This window comes from Magallana gigas, chromosome 1 (assembly GCF_963853765.1).
Source record: "Magallana gigas chromosome 1, xbMagGiga1.1, whole genome shotgun sequence".
NCBI lineage: Eukaryota > Metazoa > Mollusca > Bivalvia > Ostreida > Ostreidae > Magallana > Magallana gigas.
The window spans coordinates 42,148,696-42,163,593 of NC_088853.1; the positions used below are offsets into that span (position 1 = coordinate 42,148,696).

Sequence of the window (14,898 nt, forward strand, 5' to 3'; positions counted from 1 at the left end):
GAATATCAAATAAGGGTAGCTTGGTTTTTCCTCTGGTCCTTATTGATGGTACAAAGGTTGATACACCCTCTTAGAGTTTTTGTTTGACCTCATTCCATAAAATCAGAATTTGTGTATAAAGGTTCATTCATGAGAACATGGTCTTTATACTGAGCAAGATGGTGTCTAAAGCCATCCCAGTCTGCCTTTTTTATACATATGGACATTTATTAATAAATATGAACGAGGTACATATGTACAAGCCATAATTTAAAAATGAATAACCGTTAACGTAATTTACCTATGCATATTCATAAACGAATATTTACACTTGCAAATGTTTCCCCTTATATAACACTATTTATGCAATCCGCTGTTATTCTTGCATAACATCATTAGGGGTCAAAAGGTCAAAGTAGCGCATGAATAATCTAGGTCACTACTTTTTCTATGTGCTCAAACAAACCGACTTGTGCTGAAACACACCTATGAAATTTCCTAATGAAAACATAATTTAGGCATACAACAAAATAAACGTAACTGTATTTTGTTACATTAAGTTTTATTCATTTATTTTCTTTAAAAATGTAACATTAATTGCGGGGAATGAATGATTCATGTTGGATACGTTAGGCCTGTAAACAGAATAATGTTTATGGATCGCCATCGTAACGAGGCGTTTTTGAAAATTACAATCGCAATTTGTCAAAGGAGATGATAGTTAAAATTTATTTCTGACTTTATTACAAGCCTCGATCAAAATCGCAAACGCAATATCACAGTCCTTTCATGTTTAGTCCATTCACGGATCACGCTCAAATTTAACTCCTTGGGCTTCTCTGTCCGTTTTATTCCGTAAAAAGAACTTCGAAGTTAAAATTGCTTTTCTCTATAATGTCGGAGGATATCATTATGCTTTTGAATCTGATTCTGCGATAGAGTTTCCCATGAAAATGCCTAAGTAGACTCTAACTGAACTTACAATCGCTTTGTTTTCAAATTTCTAAATGCTCTGCGACTTTAATAGAAGTTGTACTATTCCGCCAAACTTCAATCAGTTTTAAGGTCTTCCGTTTCCTTATTGTTTTCGTACTGTTTCTTATTATTTTTTTCCACAAATTTTGTGCACGCGATTTCTCAGAAACTATTTGGCTGGATTTGACCATTTTTTTCACAGATGATTGCCAAAGGTCATAGTTTTATACTTTTTTTGAAATTTCAAAATCGTCGCTTCCGGTACCGAGTTAGGGCCGATTTTCTATTTTTTACAACCTATTTTGTGCAGAGCTGATCTCAGAAGCTATCAGAGATATGAATACGAAATTTTCAGGATAGGTAGTCTATAGTTTGAAGTTGTGCACTATTATGTTGTGGCGACATTTCTTGCAGGTCGCTTAGGCACGAAAATTGTGTACGAATTTTCATTCAAAATTTGCATACGTTTTGATCTGTATCTTCGTATCAGTTGATATTTTGGAACAAAAGTGGTAGAGAATCAAACGTTCTATCCAATAAAATCAAGAAAAAGGGACTGGCCCCTTTATTTAGGGACCAAGACACTCGTAAACTCTATTACGAATAACTTGAACATGATAATGATTTTGTTATGCATTATAGAAGCAAAGTTGTTGATCGTAGCAATATCTATCAGAAAAAAATCATTGCCACGCCCATTTATTAATTAATTAGGGATTTTAGGGGCCAAAGTACTTAAACTTTGACGCAATATATCTAGAGAAGGAAACATATTTTGTTAGGCAATGTAGAAGAGAAAATGTTTGCATTTATAATTCTAATCGATTCCTTTAATCAAAAGACCAATGGTTGTCCCCATTAAGAATCCAGAGGGCTGGCCCCTAAAATATTCAATCATTTGTATCTCAAAAAATGTACAACAATTTTAGATTGGTGTGAGAACAAAAAATGTTAGTATTCTTAAGACATTTTCAAAGAAATAAAAAAAAGGGGGCTGGCCCCTTTAACTAGGGGCCAAGGCACTCGTAAACTCTATTTCAAATAACTTAAAAACGAATAAAATTGTGTAATTCATTATAGAAGCAAAGTTGTTGATGCTAACAATATCTATCAGAGAAAATCATTTTCAAAGTTTTAGTATATTCAGAGAATGAAAAAAATCGTATCATGGACATAAGCTTCTTTTCCTATATGAGTAAATATTTTATTACACAAAGAAACCCTGCCTGTTTGACTTACCTGTCTGTAGCAGGAATCTGGCAAGTTAATAGTTAAACATGCAGTTTCTAAGACCTGTATACCGCAAAAATTGGTCTCCAATATAGATTCGCCTTCTTCGACGTTTAGTTCTCTATCAAACTGTTTTATTCTTTCTTTTTTCTCCGAAAGCGTTATTCCACTGCTAACAGACCGATCAGATTTCTGCGTGACATCTAGTGTACGTTCTACACTTAAAATTGATATTTAATAATTTTAGATACGTTTTATTTGAACTGTATAATTTGCAAAAAGTTTATAACTTTTGTAACTTAATTGAAACTCTTCTTTCTAATAAAATTTTTATTTCAAACGACATATATGTAACTACCTTTAATAAGCATTGGATATTTTTTAACAGTATTTGACGAAACTATACACTAACTATACAGCCTTATTAACACAATCGGAGCCTTTCTGATTTTTATATTAACGAAAAGCTTAAAAAAACCGAGAACGCCTAAACACGTCATTCACGGGATTTTAACGAGACTAGTTCGAGACTCTTGCAAATCGAGAGAGGAGTTAAGATCGAAAAAGTAAGTAAAAGTTTATGTTTATTCTATCAGCAAGCGTTTTAAATTATTTAAAGTTGCAGAACAATTATTTATTAATGTGAATTCGAAGTTTGGGGTGATTAGCCTTATCTCGTTAAATATTGTTCAGCATGAAACCGTCTGAACAGCAGTTTTCGATTTTGTCAACAGTCTGAAACGTACGAGGGGGTAGTCATGTATCGGTAAGAACATACTCACTTACAATGTTAAACTAGATAAATACCTTTTTAAAAACCCGCAATGCAATAATCTCACTGCATGTGTTACCGAAATGTTAATTTAATAAATAATGGTCGTTGTGAAATGTGACTTGAAAGACATACTTTATTATGAAATGTGTATGCAGAGGTATTATAGCGAGCGCAGCTCGCCGGCGCGCAGCGCCGGCGCGAAGCGAGCTCTACCGGCAAGGCGTGTGTGAATAGAAAATTCGGACTAGTTGCACATTCATTCAACGGATTTTTTTGGCGTCAGTAAATCGGACCAGTAATGCATCGTTTTAATCGTCCCAGTAGTTCCCTGTAATCATGGCAATTTTTATCACTTCACACTCTCACGAGAATCAGCAAGACAAAACAATAACGATGTAAGCGACATACAGTCAATGTTACCTCTAAAGTTCACCTCAGTACACTTTCAATTAAAAATAATCGTGTGACGTCACAAACGTTTACACATTGATCCGATATATTTTTTGAATGCGACTACTCGCAGCTATCGACCTACCCTTTAAGCGCATGCGCGGAATACGAAACCTTCCGATGATCACTCGGAATCTTTCTGTAGATTTCTGCGCATGCGCACTTACACTTTCATTTTACTTAAACCTGTCTGCAAAATTCTTTTATTTCAGCAAACGTAAGTAAATTTATTAATCATATTTATTTTCAAACAAATTATTCGCAAACTCTTATGCTTTAAATGCTTTATTCTGCATACAATTTTATAAAGTTCATAATGTTTACTTAGATAAATGAGAATATATCATGCAAGGACATCGTCACCGCTTAGACCCCCCCCCCTCCATTTTACACACTCACATAGACATCACATCCCACCCATCCCCCACCCCCCCCCCCCCCACCACACACACCCACCCACCCACACAGTTTACAGATTAATATTCTTTGATATAATGAGCAAGACATTTGAACATTATTGATTGCATTAATGTTACATACTACATGTACATTTATTCCTTTAGATGAGTAACAATAGGTTCTATTAAATTTTTATTTTTGGATTTCATAGCATGGCATCCCCAGTAAACACAGAGTTGAAGGTCAAGGGTGTGTGTTATGACTATCTTAACACTGCGGAATGTGCTAGGATGGACTGCAAGTTCACGCACATACCTCCAACTGTACCATATATGGATAGTCATTGTCATCTGGACCTGTTGATGACCTGGAAGCCCAAGTTGTCCTTTTCCAACATTCCTCGGTAATGAATCCGGATTAAAAATAAGGTACAAGTGATATTTTTCAAAGCAGACAGTGATTTTATTTTATCATACTTTATTTTAACATTTTGTATCCTTAACTTTTGTCTGTAGACAGTTAATATATTTGGTAGCTTAAATAAGTTTTTTCACTTCTATATAATAGCTATTGATATGTTACAAAAACTTTTGCCAAAATAAAAATATTGCTTCACAAACATAATTTTTAAAATCTAAAAAATTCATCACTTTATGTTTAAAATCTTAAAAATTCATCACTATTGGTCATTCATGAGAATATTTTATATTTCCTCAAATATGTTATAAATATACAAAAATAATCATTGTATAAGCTATGATATGTGATTGTATGTAAAACTATAATGATGTACATGTAATATTGTACAGGTTCCACACTTTAAGGGAGCTATCTCCAATTTTTCCTTTCCAAAAGCATGGAGATTAATGGATGAACTTGCACATCCAAGGTATGGTTTACCATTGGGGTTCATCCAAAAGATGCTCCCTTATTCGCGTCTTATCAGCTTTATAAGACTTCACCTTTATGAGACCACCTTTATCATATTAAATGAAAATCATACTTTATGATCTTGGATATTCATGGATTCTGTTTTAACACAAAAATCGTATATCATCGGTTAAAAAATTGTATGATAATCATATGTTCATATGTTATCAATACAATAATATAAAATTAAATATTGCATCCTATCATATTTACAACATATATAATACAATAAAATACCATAATAAACAATGATGAGATATGATATTGTAACGTATGATATGACATTGTGTTTTGTTATATTTTATTGTATTTGATCACATAATACAATGTCATAATATATAAAACAATATAGTATTATATTACAATATCATGTTACATAATACATCATAACATTGAAACATATGATAATATATTGTATAATATAGTATGATATTGTATAATACTGTATCATTTTTGATACATATGATATTGTATCATACGATACAATATAATTTGATACAACATTGTATTATATCAAATGATATAATATTATGTGATAAAGTAAAATATTATATATTGTTTTCCCTCGGACTGAAATGTCACACTTTCATTGGATTAAACATAGCAAGTGATTGCCTCATATATCACTTTGTAGGTTCTTTGAGGATTTATATTAGGCAATATGGCCGTCATTGGCCGCCGCCTCGCCTACTCATCTCGATATATCATATTATTTAACACAGAAATCGTGTTCAGTAAGTCCTTAAAATATTTAGAGTAGTTGCCCTTTGGAATTATTTTTAAATTAGAGTCGTTGCCCTTTGAATATTGACGTCACATTGTTATGTCTGGAGCAGAGCAAAATGGCAGCGTCGAAATTTGCTCAAATCTCTGCAGAGGTTTAAAATTGAATAGCAACAAAACATTGTAAGTAATATGGGTGAAGCGAAGATTTTTTAAGTGTATTTGAAAGGTGGTATTGATAATTTTTAAGAGTTTAAATGAGTTTAACTGGACGAGATGTAAGGCATCTTGTACATGGCTTTGCGTAGATCACCGCTAGATTTGTGAATGAATATGTCGCTTGATAGTCCTCGGGAAAACAAAACACTTATTAGGTTATTTGCTGACTCACTACGAAAATATATTGGGTTGATCAATCTCATAGACGGCTCCGCTTCGCCTCGCAAGCTATGAGATTGATCAACCCAATATATTTCCGTAGTGAGTCAGTAACTAACCTAAAAAGTAATAATACAATATTATATCGTATACTTATAGAAAATATACCCTTTTTCGCCCTGTGCGATATAAGTAAGAAATTCGCCTAGGGGTGTGATATAAACCCCAGGGGTGTGATATAAGATTTATATCACGCCCCTCTATGGCAATATTCGGATGTTATATCACACCCCTTTCCGTTAATCATCGGCTATTATGACGTAGAGTTCGATGTGTGTCGTTCAACTCCGATCTCCGAGTATGACGTCAAAAAGTTACGTCGACGTCAACCTAGTATACAAACAGCTGGCGCAAAAATTTCATGGAAGTTTTTCAAAGATGGAATATATAGACACGGAGCGATTTGTTAACAATAATCATTCATCACATGATGTTTTTTACTGTGTCTTTAATATTTTCTATAAGTATATGATATAAAAATCATAACATGGCAATTTTTATATTGCATCCTATATTAGCCCTCGGTCGCAGTTTATCAGCCCTCGAGCCTGACGCTCTCGGGCTAATATACAGCGACCTCGGGCTAATATAGGATGCGAAAAATTGCCATGTAATAATCTATATATATTATACATATTGTATCATATGATACAATAATATATTTTACAATATCATACAATAGAATTTTATGTGATGTGATAATATATCATATTATAAACCAATATAATCATATACAATATCGTATGATACAATATTATATAATATTACAGTATCATATTATACAATTTCATGTGATATAATTCTATATTACAGAAACTGATATCATATTATACAATATTGTATTATACAATATTGTATGATACAATATTATAGAATATACAATATTGTATCATAGGATACAATATTATATTTTGCAATATCTTATGTATTAGTATCATGTGATAAAATAATAATACAATATAATATTATACAATATTGTTTCATAATATACAATACTATACATAACGTTATCATGATACAATATCATAACATAAAATATAAAAAAATTGATACAATATTATATCGTATTATATAACTTTTTATAATATTACATATGGTATTATATTGTATCATATTAAACAATATTGTTTCATACCATACAATACTATATCAAAGGAATCATGTTATATCATTTATCAGAAAACACATCTATTTATCGAGCAGGTTTGAGTGAGGTTGGAGATTTCTTAAGCATTCTTGATAATGGAGATCAGGCTCTGCATCTGAAGCAACCTCTGTGTTTCATTTATAATATAGTTAAATCAACTATGCAAGCTATCATCCATACAACATGTGACCTGTTCCAAAAAAACTAAACCTCATCCAGCATCCGAAACCTATGGCTCAGATTCGGCATTCAAGCCTGTCTGGTGCATCAGTATCATAAGACACACCATCCATGCAAGTTTGGTGAAGTACGGACCTGCAGTAACTTAGATATTGCTATCAAAGGGCACCTGCAACAAAAACTTTAACCTGATCCAACAACCTTAACCTCCTCCAGCATCTGAAATTTAGGACCCAGATTCAGCATCCAAGTCTTTCAAGTCCATAAGTAGGTCCAGATGCATCATCCATGCAAGTTTGGTGAAGATAGGACAAGTAATAGCTTAGATACAGGACCTGCAACAAAAACTTTAACCAGGTCCGGACGCCGACGCCGAGGATATAGCATAAGCTCCCCCTGACTTCGTCTCAGTGAGCTAAAAATTAATATGCCTGTATATAATAAAAAGTTTGACCATAAAGAGAAAATAAACGAAGATCCTGTGAAATGTTTCTCTGTCCTTAATAGTAATTTAGTAAAAGAGTATACCCGTGATTACACATAATGTAAATATATTTGTCATGCATTTGCTTACCTCCCTGGGCCTCATCAGTCAGGAAGAGATTAGCAAATGCAACTTAATTACTCAATTTGATTCTCCTGATACCTTCCTGGTGTTTAAAAAGGAATATTAATGTTGATAATTATATTTCTGAATGATACCTTATACCAGTAGATTAATTAATTTTTGGGGAAAAAAAGGGTTTACCTTCGCCAAATGTATAAATTAAATTTAACAGTAATACACAGTACCACCAGGAAGGTTTCGGCCCATATATGAAATCATTCTAATGAAAAAATCTGAAACATAAACAACAATATATGGCCTGTAAAAAAGAAAAAAATACAAATTAGGTAACAAAATTCTACAAGTGATTCTGGTAACCATAACATTTAACTTAAAAAATATCAAATAGGTTATTTGATTTTTGGGAGTTGATTTTAATCAACTCTCCTATGCAGTTACTCTGGCAAACTGAAAGTGAAACAGTGTTTGGACCTAAGCACAAATCATCACCGCTGACAAAACTTAGTTCTTGAAAATAATAGAAAAATTTCGATGTAATGTATGCTGAAGCATTGTTTTTCAAGAAAACTTATCTATAAATACTTTGAAAATAGTAAGATTTTATATAATACGAACAATTTAGATATTTTTGTAGTCTCATGTATTCCTACGCCAGAGTTTAATATAGTCTCGTTTAACCAAATGCTCGGCTGTCTCTGTAAATCTCCGACAAGCAGAGAGGCTCTCTTGCTTTTCGGAGATTAACGGAAACAGCCATGCGTCTTGTTAAACGAGACTAGAGTTCGATATCAATAGTGCTTGGATCCATACAATTTTTAAAATTGTTTTGATTACTAAGACATACTTTGAAATCTATCTTTAAATATTACACAACATGATTCATATGAAGTTTCTCGAAATTCTTGTTTGAAAAGTCTAAAAATTCATATTATATTAAAGTGCGCAATTCAAATACAGACTAGAAACTAATTGCCATGCAAAATAAGTTGATTTTAAAATAAATGATAATCGATAAAATCAACTCCCGTCAGTACTTCAGTACTTTGATTCAAATTTAACATACCAGGGTTAAGTCAATGTTACTAGATTCTGAAATTGTGAATTTGTTATAAAAAATATTAAGATAAAGTTATCAATATTCTAATTACTAGTTCTTTGTTAAATAATTAACAATATAAACAAAAACAGAGAGTTAGTAAAAATTAATAACAAATAAAAACTAACTTTGGAGAATATAATTACAAAACAAACATTATAACTGTAATAACATAACAAACAATGGTTATCACTATTCAGTGGATCAGTTAAAATAGTCCATCTGAGCAAAGGGTAGTTTCGATCAAGTTTTGGTCCACCTTCCATACCTTGCCGCCCACAAAGGAGATAACAACAAAGTCTGGAGGTGACCACAAGTCCGTCTGAGCACATGGTTATCTATAAACTTGAACTCAAGGATCTTCAGTGTATGAATTTTTATTACCAGGCAAAAACACAATTTCTTTTATTTGCAGGCTTTATGTCAGACTCTTCTCGTTTCCCATAGGAATGGTGCTCCTTTATGTAACTGTCAGTTTGTCTGGTCTTTGAATTTAGTATGTTGTTTAAGTCAGATTGTCTGGTACAACTATTTTCTTTCCAAATGCATTTACTCTTGGTGAAAGTTGAATTTTGAAGGTCTTGTTTACTACTTTTCTTTATAATTGGATTTTCAGATACAGTTTCATAATGCCCTCCCCTTCCTCTTGTCCATACTAAATGAATTTAAGATTCGGAATTACGAAAATTATGTTCAAGAGTCACTACATTTGGATTTTCAACATCACCACCAACAGTTACCAGAATGTTTATGTTGAAAAGCCAAGACAGAGCTAAACTACTTTCTTGACCTGCAAAAGTGCCTAATTGTCTTAATTGATTTAGTTCCCTATGTATTTCAAACTCATTCATTGGTAAATTATTGTTGTCATTGTGAAAATACATACAAAAATGATCCAAATTTTGTTCAATTTCATTTACTGCTGAGAGTCTTAATTCAAGGTGGTGATCCTGATTTCCAAAAAGAGCATTACTTATAGCCCTAAATAAACAATTCCTATCCCCAATAATTGGCTGTCTATATAAACCTTATTGTATGAGATAGTCATTTTGTCTGTTGATTTCCATTTCAAACTGATCCACCACAAGCAATTGTGCCTCATTGTTGAGAATGCTACCAAATAAATCATTAACCTGGTCTTTGGTCTGTAAATCATGGATAAAGACAAAGTTAGTATGCTGTTAAATAATTACAATTAGTACAAATTCATCTTATTGGTAGTGATGGGAATTGAACCCATGTCATGGACTGCCAATACACTACCTATCCAGGGATTAATGTTTAGTCAAAGTAAATAGTAATTAAATTCATAGGATACACAATATCTAAGAATGCACATAAATTAATTTAATTCCTTTTGTGGGTTTTTTTTTTAATTTAAATCATTTAGGTCTAAAGTAAATATCCAAATATTTTTTGATACTTCAATTATTCATGTTTATTTTTTCATTGAATTCAATTCAAATATCATAATAAAAAAATTAAGTTTAAAAGTTATATAAGGATGGCTTTGGTTTTTTGATGTGGTGAATCTTTGGTAAAGTATTTGACATTTTTGACAAATTCCTTTTGAGTATCCCATGTCTTTGATTTGTTAGACATTAATCCATCATCAAATGTATACATGTGCATATGCAAATAACTGTATTACATGTATTAGTTACATGGTTTATATGTGCATGGTCAGTAAATTTCATATGGGGCTCGAGACTCTGTTAACCAATAATTTCCATACAAATTAGCAGGAGGTATTTTGGCAAGATACAACATCTAGTTTTATCTATTACCTTGCTGTGTTTTGAATTATGTTTAAAATAAATTAAGTGCAAAGTCTAACATGATTCTCTAACACATTTTTCATCAGTAGTTAATAAAGGAAAAAACATTCACAAGAATACCATGAATACCGTGGGTATGCATTTGGACAATTTTTTCTTTATCTCAGGAAGTTATTGAGTTTTTTTTAAATTACTAATTACTTGATACTGGTCCTTGAAACAGAGATACATGTATTTTAATATAAATAATAAAATATCTCTGTTTCAAATACCAGTATCAAGTTATTAGTAGTTTAATTATTAATATTTAATAGGGAGGTAATTTAAATTAAACTGATATCCCTTTAAGGTGGTATGGGACATGTCCATGTTGTGACGTATTGTTTATGGAAATAAACAATCAAATGAAATAATTTAATTCTGGTTGTAGCGCACTTTCTGATTGGCTAAAAAATTATTTTATATCATATAAAGAATGTTGCCTACGTCAAAGTAAGACTAATGTCAAAAACGATCAATACACCTGACGTTACGTTTAAATTTTGTACAATTTTACTTTACTTTAAGGGTCAAATGACAAGAGTAAAAAAAATTTAATTTTAAGCAAGGAATTCAATATTTATTTGTTTTATACAATATAAAATGGTTTGAAACAGCTTCGCAGTTTATAAAGCATAAACTGCCCCAAACCTTTTTATATTGTATTAAACAAATAAATATTGAATTCATTCCTTAAGTGTACTTATAAAAGTAGTTTCTTTTCATCTATTTTCACCTAACAGCGTAGCGCAGTGGGTTGACTATGATTTATAGGTCATGAGTTCGAATCCCACTGGAAGTTATACAATTTTTACCTATCCAAATATTTTTAAAAGCTATTTATGGGTTAATATTGTGAAATTTGAAAATTCTAAACTGGTGAAATCATTTAAATTATAATCTACTTTAATATTCCTCATTAATATCGACAGATGTCCCATACCACCTTAATAAGTTTTAGAAATTCAAATTTACATATAAATAAGCCAAGTACACGTACTTACCAATTCAGGATGCAGCAAATTACTTAACGGAACAGATTGGATGTTAAATCTCTATTTGAGAAAATACAGTATCATCATTTAGTGACATCATGCACCTCTATTAGTGATTGAAAATTAATTAATGACTTGTGATTAAATTACCGGTATTTAAATTAAGGAATCATCTATAGGGTTACACCCCCTCCACCGTATTATGAGGTGATCAAATAAGGTCTTAGGTAATCAAATAAAACCCAAAGGGCTTCCTGATAGATTTTATCGCAAAAAATTATTCCTTATAACTATATTTTATTATAATTTTCAGCAATTGCACGGTTACTAAATTAATCATTGATTAATTGTATTGTGCCATAGCAGCCATCCATTACAAAATTGTGTTATCATAACAAAGACACTGGAAAATATTACTCTTGTTATGTGGTACATGTAAAATAACCCCTCCATTATGGTTAAAATACTAAACTTTAGCATTTTTGATACCCACGCGCATTGTTTGACCATAGAAAATGTATGTACCGGGTATATAACCACAACGTAAATAACAACATTTACAGTATACACATATAACACCTCATTACATAGTAACTTACAGGCTGCACTGAATCAACACTTGGGGCATCCCCATTCATCATTCCAGCACTGATTTGGTTTGCAAACTGAAAAAAAAGTTAAAAAATGAATATAGTTGTAAGAGAGGACTTAAACCTATATTTATTTAGTCACGTTGGGTATAAACACACAGTGTAATATCAAAATTTTATTACAGGAGTGCATGATACCAACTGCATATTGAGATAAACATAAGATAAAATCTTACTATGAGTAAAACTGTTAAAAGCATTTATGAGAAGAATGATGAATGAAATCGTTTGATTCATTGTGTGTGTTATTGTTCAGATGGAGTATATACCTATGTACATATTATATGTATTGATATATATATGTAATTTGATCATATCTTCCAAATTAGCATATTCCGTCCATAATTTAACGTAAATATACTCAAAGATAACTATTGATACACTATTTATTTGTTGATATACACATACTTTACATACTACCTTTCTTATAGCTTACCAACACAAAAACAACACGCCGAAGCGGAGCTGTCGTGTTTACTTTCATATTGGAGAAGTAGAGTATGATGACGTATTCCGAGTGATCATCGGAAGGTTTCGTACTCCGCGCATGCGCGTAAAGGGTAGGTCGATAGCTGCGAGTAGTCGCATTCATATTTTTTCGGAGTCAGTAAATTTTGACCCACAATTCAAAGTACCAATGGTTTCCAACCTCACGTTCCAACATCACGTTCTCCCGAGAATCAAAGTAAAACCTTTGAAAAGCTTATAAGATGTGTAATTTTAAGAACATCATGTTTTTAAAGTAAATAAAACAGTATACTTCGCATACTTTTATTTCTCAGGGGAGTTTTAAAGAGTAAGACGACACTTAACCAACGTCAGCTTTGACGTCACAATAAGCACTGATAAGGGGAAATCACTCTAATTGAAGTTATTGTAAATCTGCTGAAATGACCAAAATCCTCTTAAAATCTTGCAAAGGCTAAGATAAAGAACAGCTGACGAATAAGGACATTTCTTCAGATACAGGAAACAGTTGTAAATTGCACTAATTTGGATGAATGCTCACAAATATTTTATTCACTATAATTACGGTAATTTCCTGAAACGTAACGTTATACGTAGCAGCGCCTTTTTTTAAAGGGGGTGGGTGGGTGGATGGCAGCCTCATCCAAAAAATCTTTGCAAGCAAAAAGAAATATAAATCATGAAAATTCTAATCCTTTAGCTCTTTAGCAGTTCAATGGTTTCTTTATTTTCACTTCCATTTATTACATGCGGGGGGGGGGGGGGGGGGGGGGGACAACACCATGTTCTTTTAACATGATAAGCAAATATTTTTAAGCGTAAATTAAAAATAAAATTAAACATTAATTATTTTTTTTTAAGTGGAGGGGCAAATCCATGGTAAGTCGATTTTCTATGTATAAATTGACAAAAATGAAAAAAAATTTAGCATGGGGGGAGCTCTATGATGAGTCAAGTTTTATATGTAAGTTTAAGAAAAAATGTCTACTGCAAAAAAAAAGGGGGAAATCAATCAATCAATCATAATCACAATCACTTTAAAAGAGGAGATGCAGTGCAATGAATATTTATATATTAAAATCTTTATTATTTAACAACATTGTATCTGAGATTAAACTATTGTTCTACATATAAATAAATTATAACAAATCTTATAAACTATGAATAATGAAAATGTACTGAAAAATAGGTATGTTTTATTTTTTGGCATTCAAATTTCACGTTGTTAATTTTATTTTATTAATTTATTATAATTAATTGTTTGATCACATGCTGTGCTCGCCCCAACGGTCGCACCGTAAAACATATTAGTCAGTTTTTACACATATTGGTACATGTACCTAGCAAACGTTAAAAAAATATTTTCCCTAGAATATTGAGTTTGTGTCAATCATGCTTTCAGTCATTTCCATACAGAATTTCCTCGACACGTACAATGTACATTTAGTTTTGATACATGTATCTCATTTAAACTGTTAACTTTATGTCTTATTTATCTATTAACGATGAGAGTGTTTATGAATCAAGGGTCTGCATTTGTTATGAAATTATAACATTATACGATTGAGAGTATGAGAGAGAGACAGAGAGAGAGAGAGGAGGAACGAGAGTGTGTATGTGTGTGTACATGTAAATGTTATTGATTGCCTTGCTTCCATGAACTATATATATATATATATATATATATATATATCTATATATATATATATATATATATATATATATATATATATATATATATATATATATATATATATATATATATATATATATATATATATATATATATATAATGCTGCATTGCACTAGGAATATTGCTGACAAAGATGTTGAGAGATATCATGGAGAAAGATCATGGAGAGAGGAGAGAGAGAGAGAGAGTATGAAAAGCCATAACAAATGTTATAGTTATATGTCATTTCCGACTTATTGAGTTGTTATAGCTGTTATCATAGTAATGATTTGACCCATGTCTCAGATACTGCATGTGCCCATAAAAAAGTGTAATCTGGGACACACCCTTTTGTTTGATAATGACAGCATTTAGCTTTGTAATGATAGCTAATGTATCTTTTTTC

The 14,898-nt window shown here is 31.6% G+C and overlaps 2 long non-coding RNA genes across 2 annotated transcripts; one reads left to right on the top strand and one right to left on the bottom strand.

Moving 5' to 3' along the window:
* Positions 1-3,463: 3,463 nt before the first annotated feature.
* LOC117690286 (uncharacterized) lies at positions 3,464-8,854 on the top strand. The gene is made up of 4 exons (XR_004602381.2): positions 3,464-3,626; positions 4,020-4,236; positions 4,618-4,697; positions 7,103-8,854. It is a non-coding gene; the product is annotated as an uncharacterized lncRNA (long non-coding RNA).
* A 178-nt stretch (positions 8,855-9,032) lies between these two features.
* Positions 9,033-12,437, bottom strand: LOC117690285 (uncharacterized). The gene is made up of 3 exons (XR_004602379.2): positions 12,302-12,437; positions 11,712-11,762; positions 9,033-10,035 (listed from the first exon to the last, which is right to left on the bottom strand). It is a non-coding gene; the product is annotated as an uncharacterized lncRNA (long non-coding RNA).
* Positions 12,438-14,898: the final 2,461 nt, after the last annotated feature.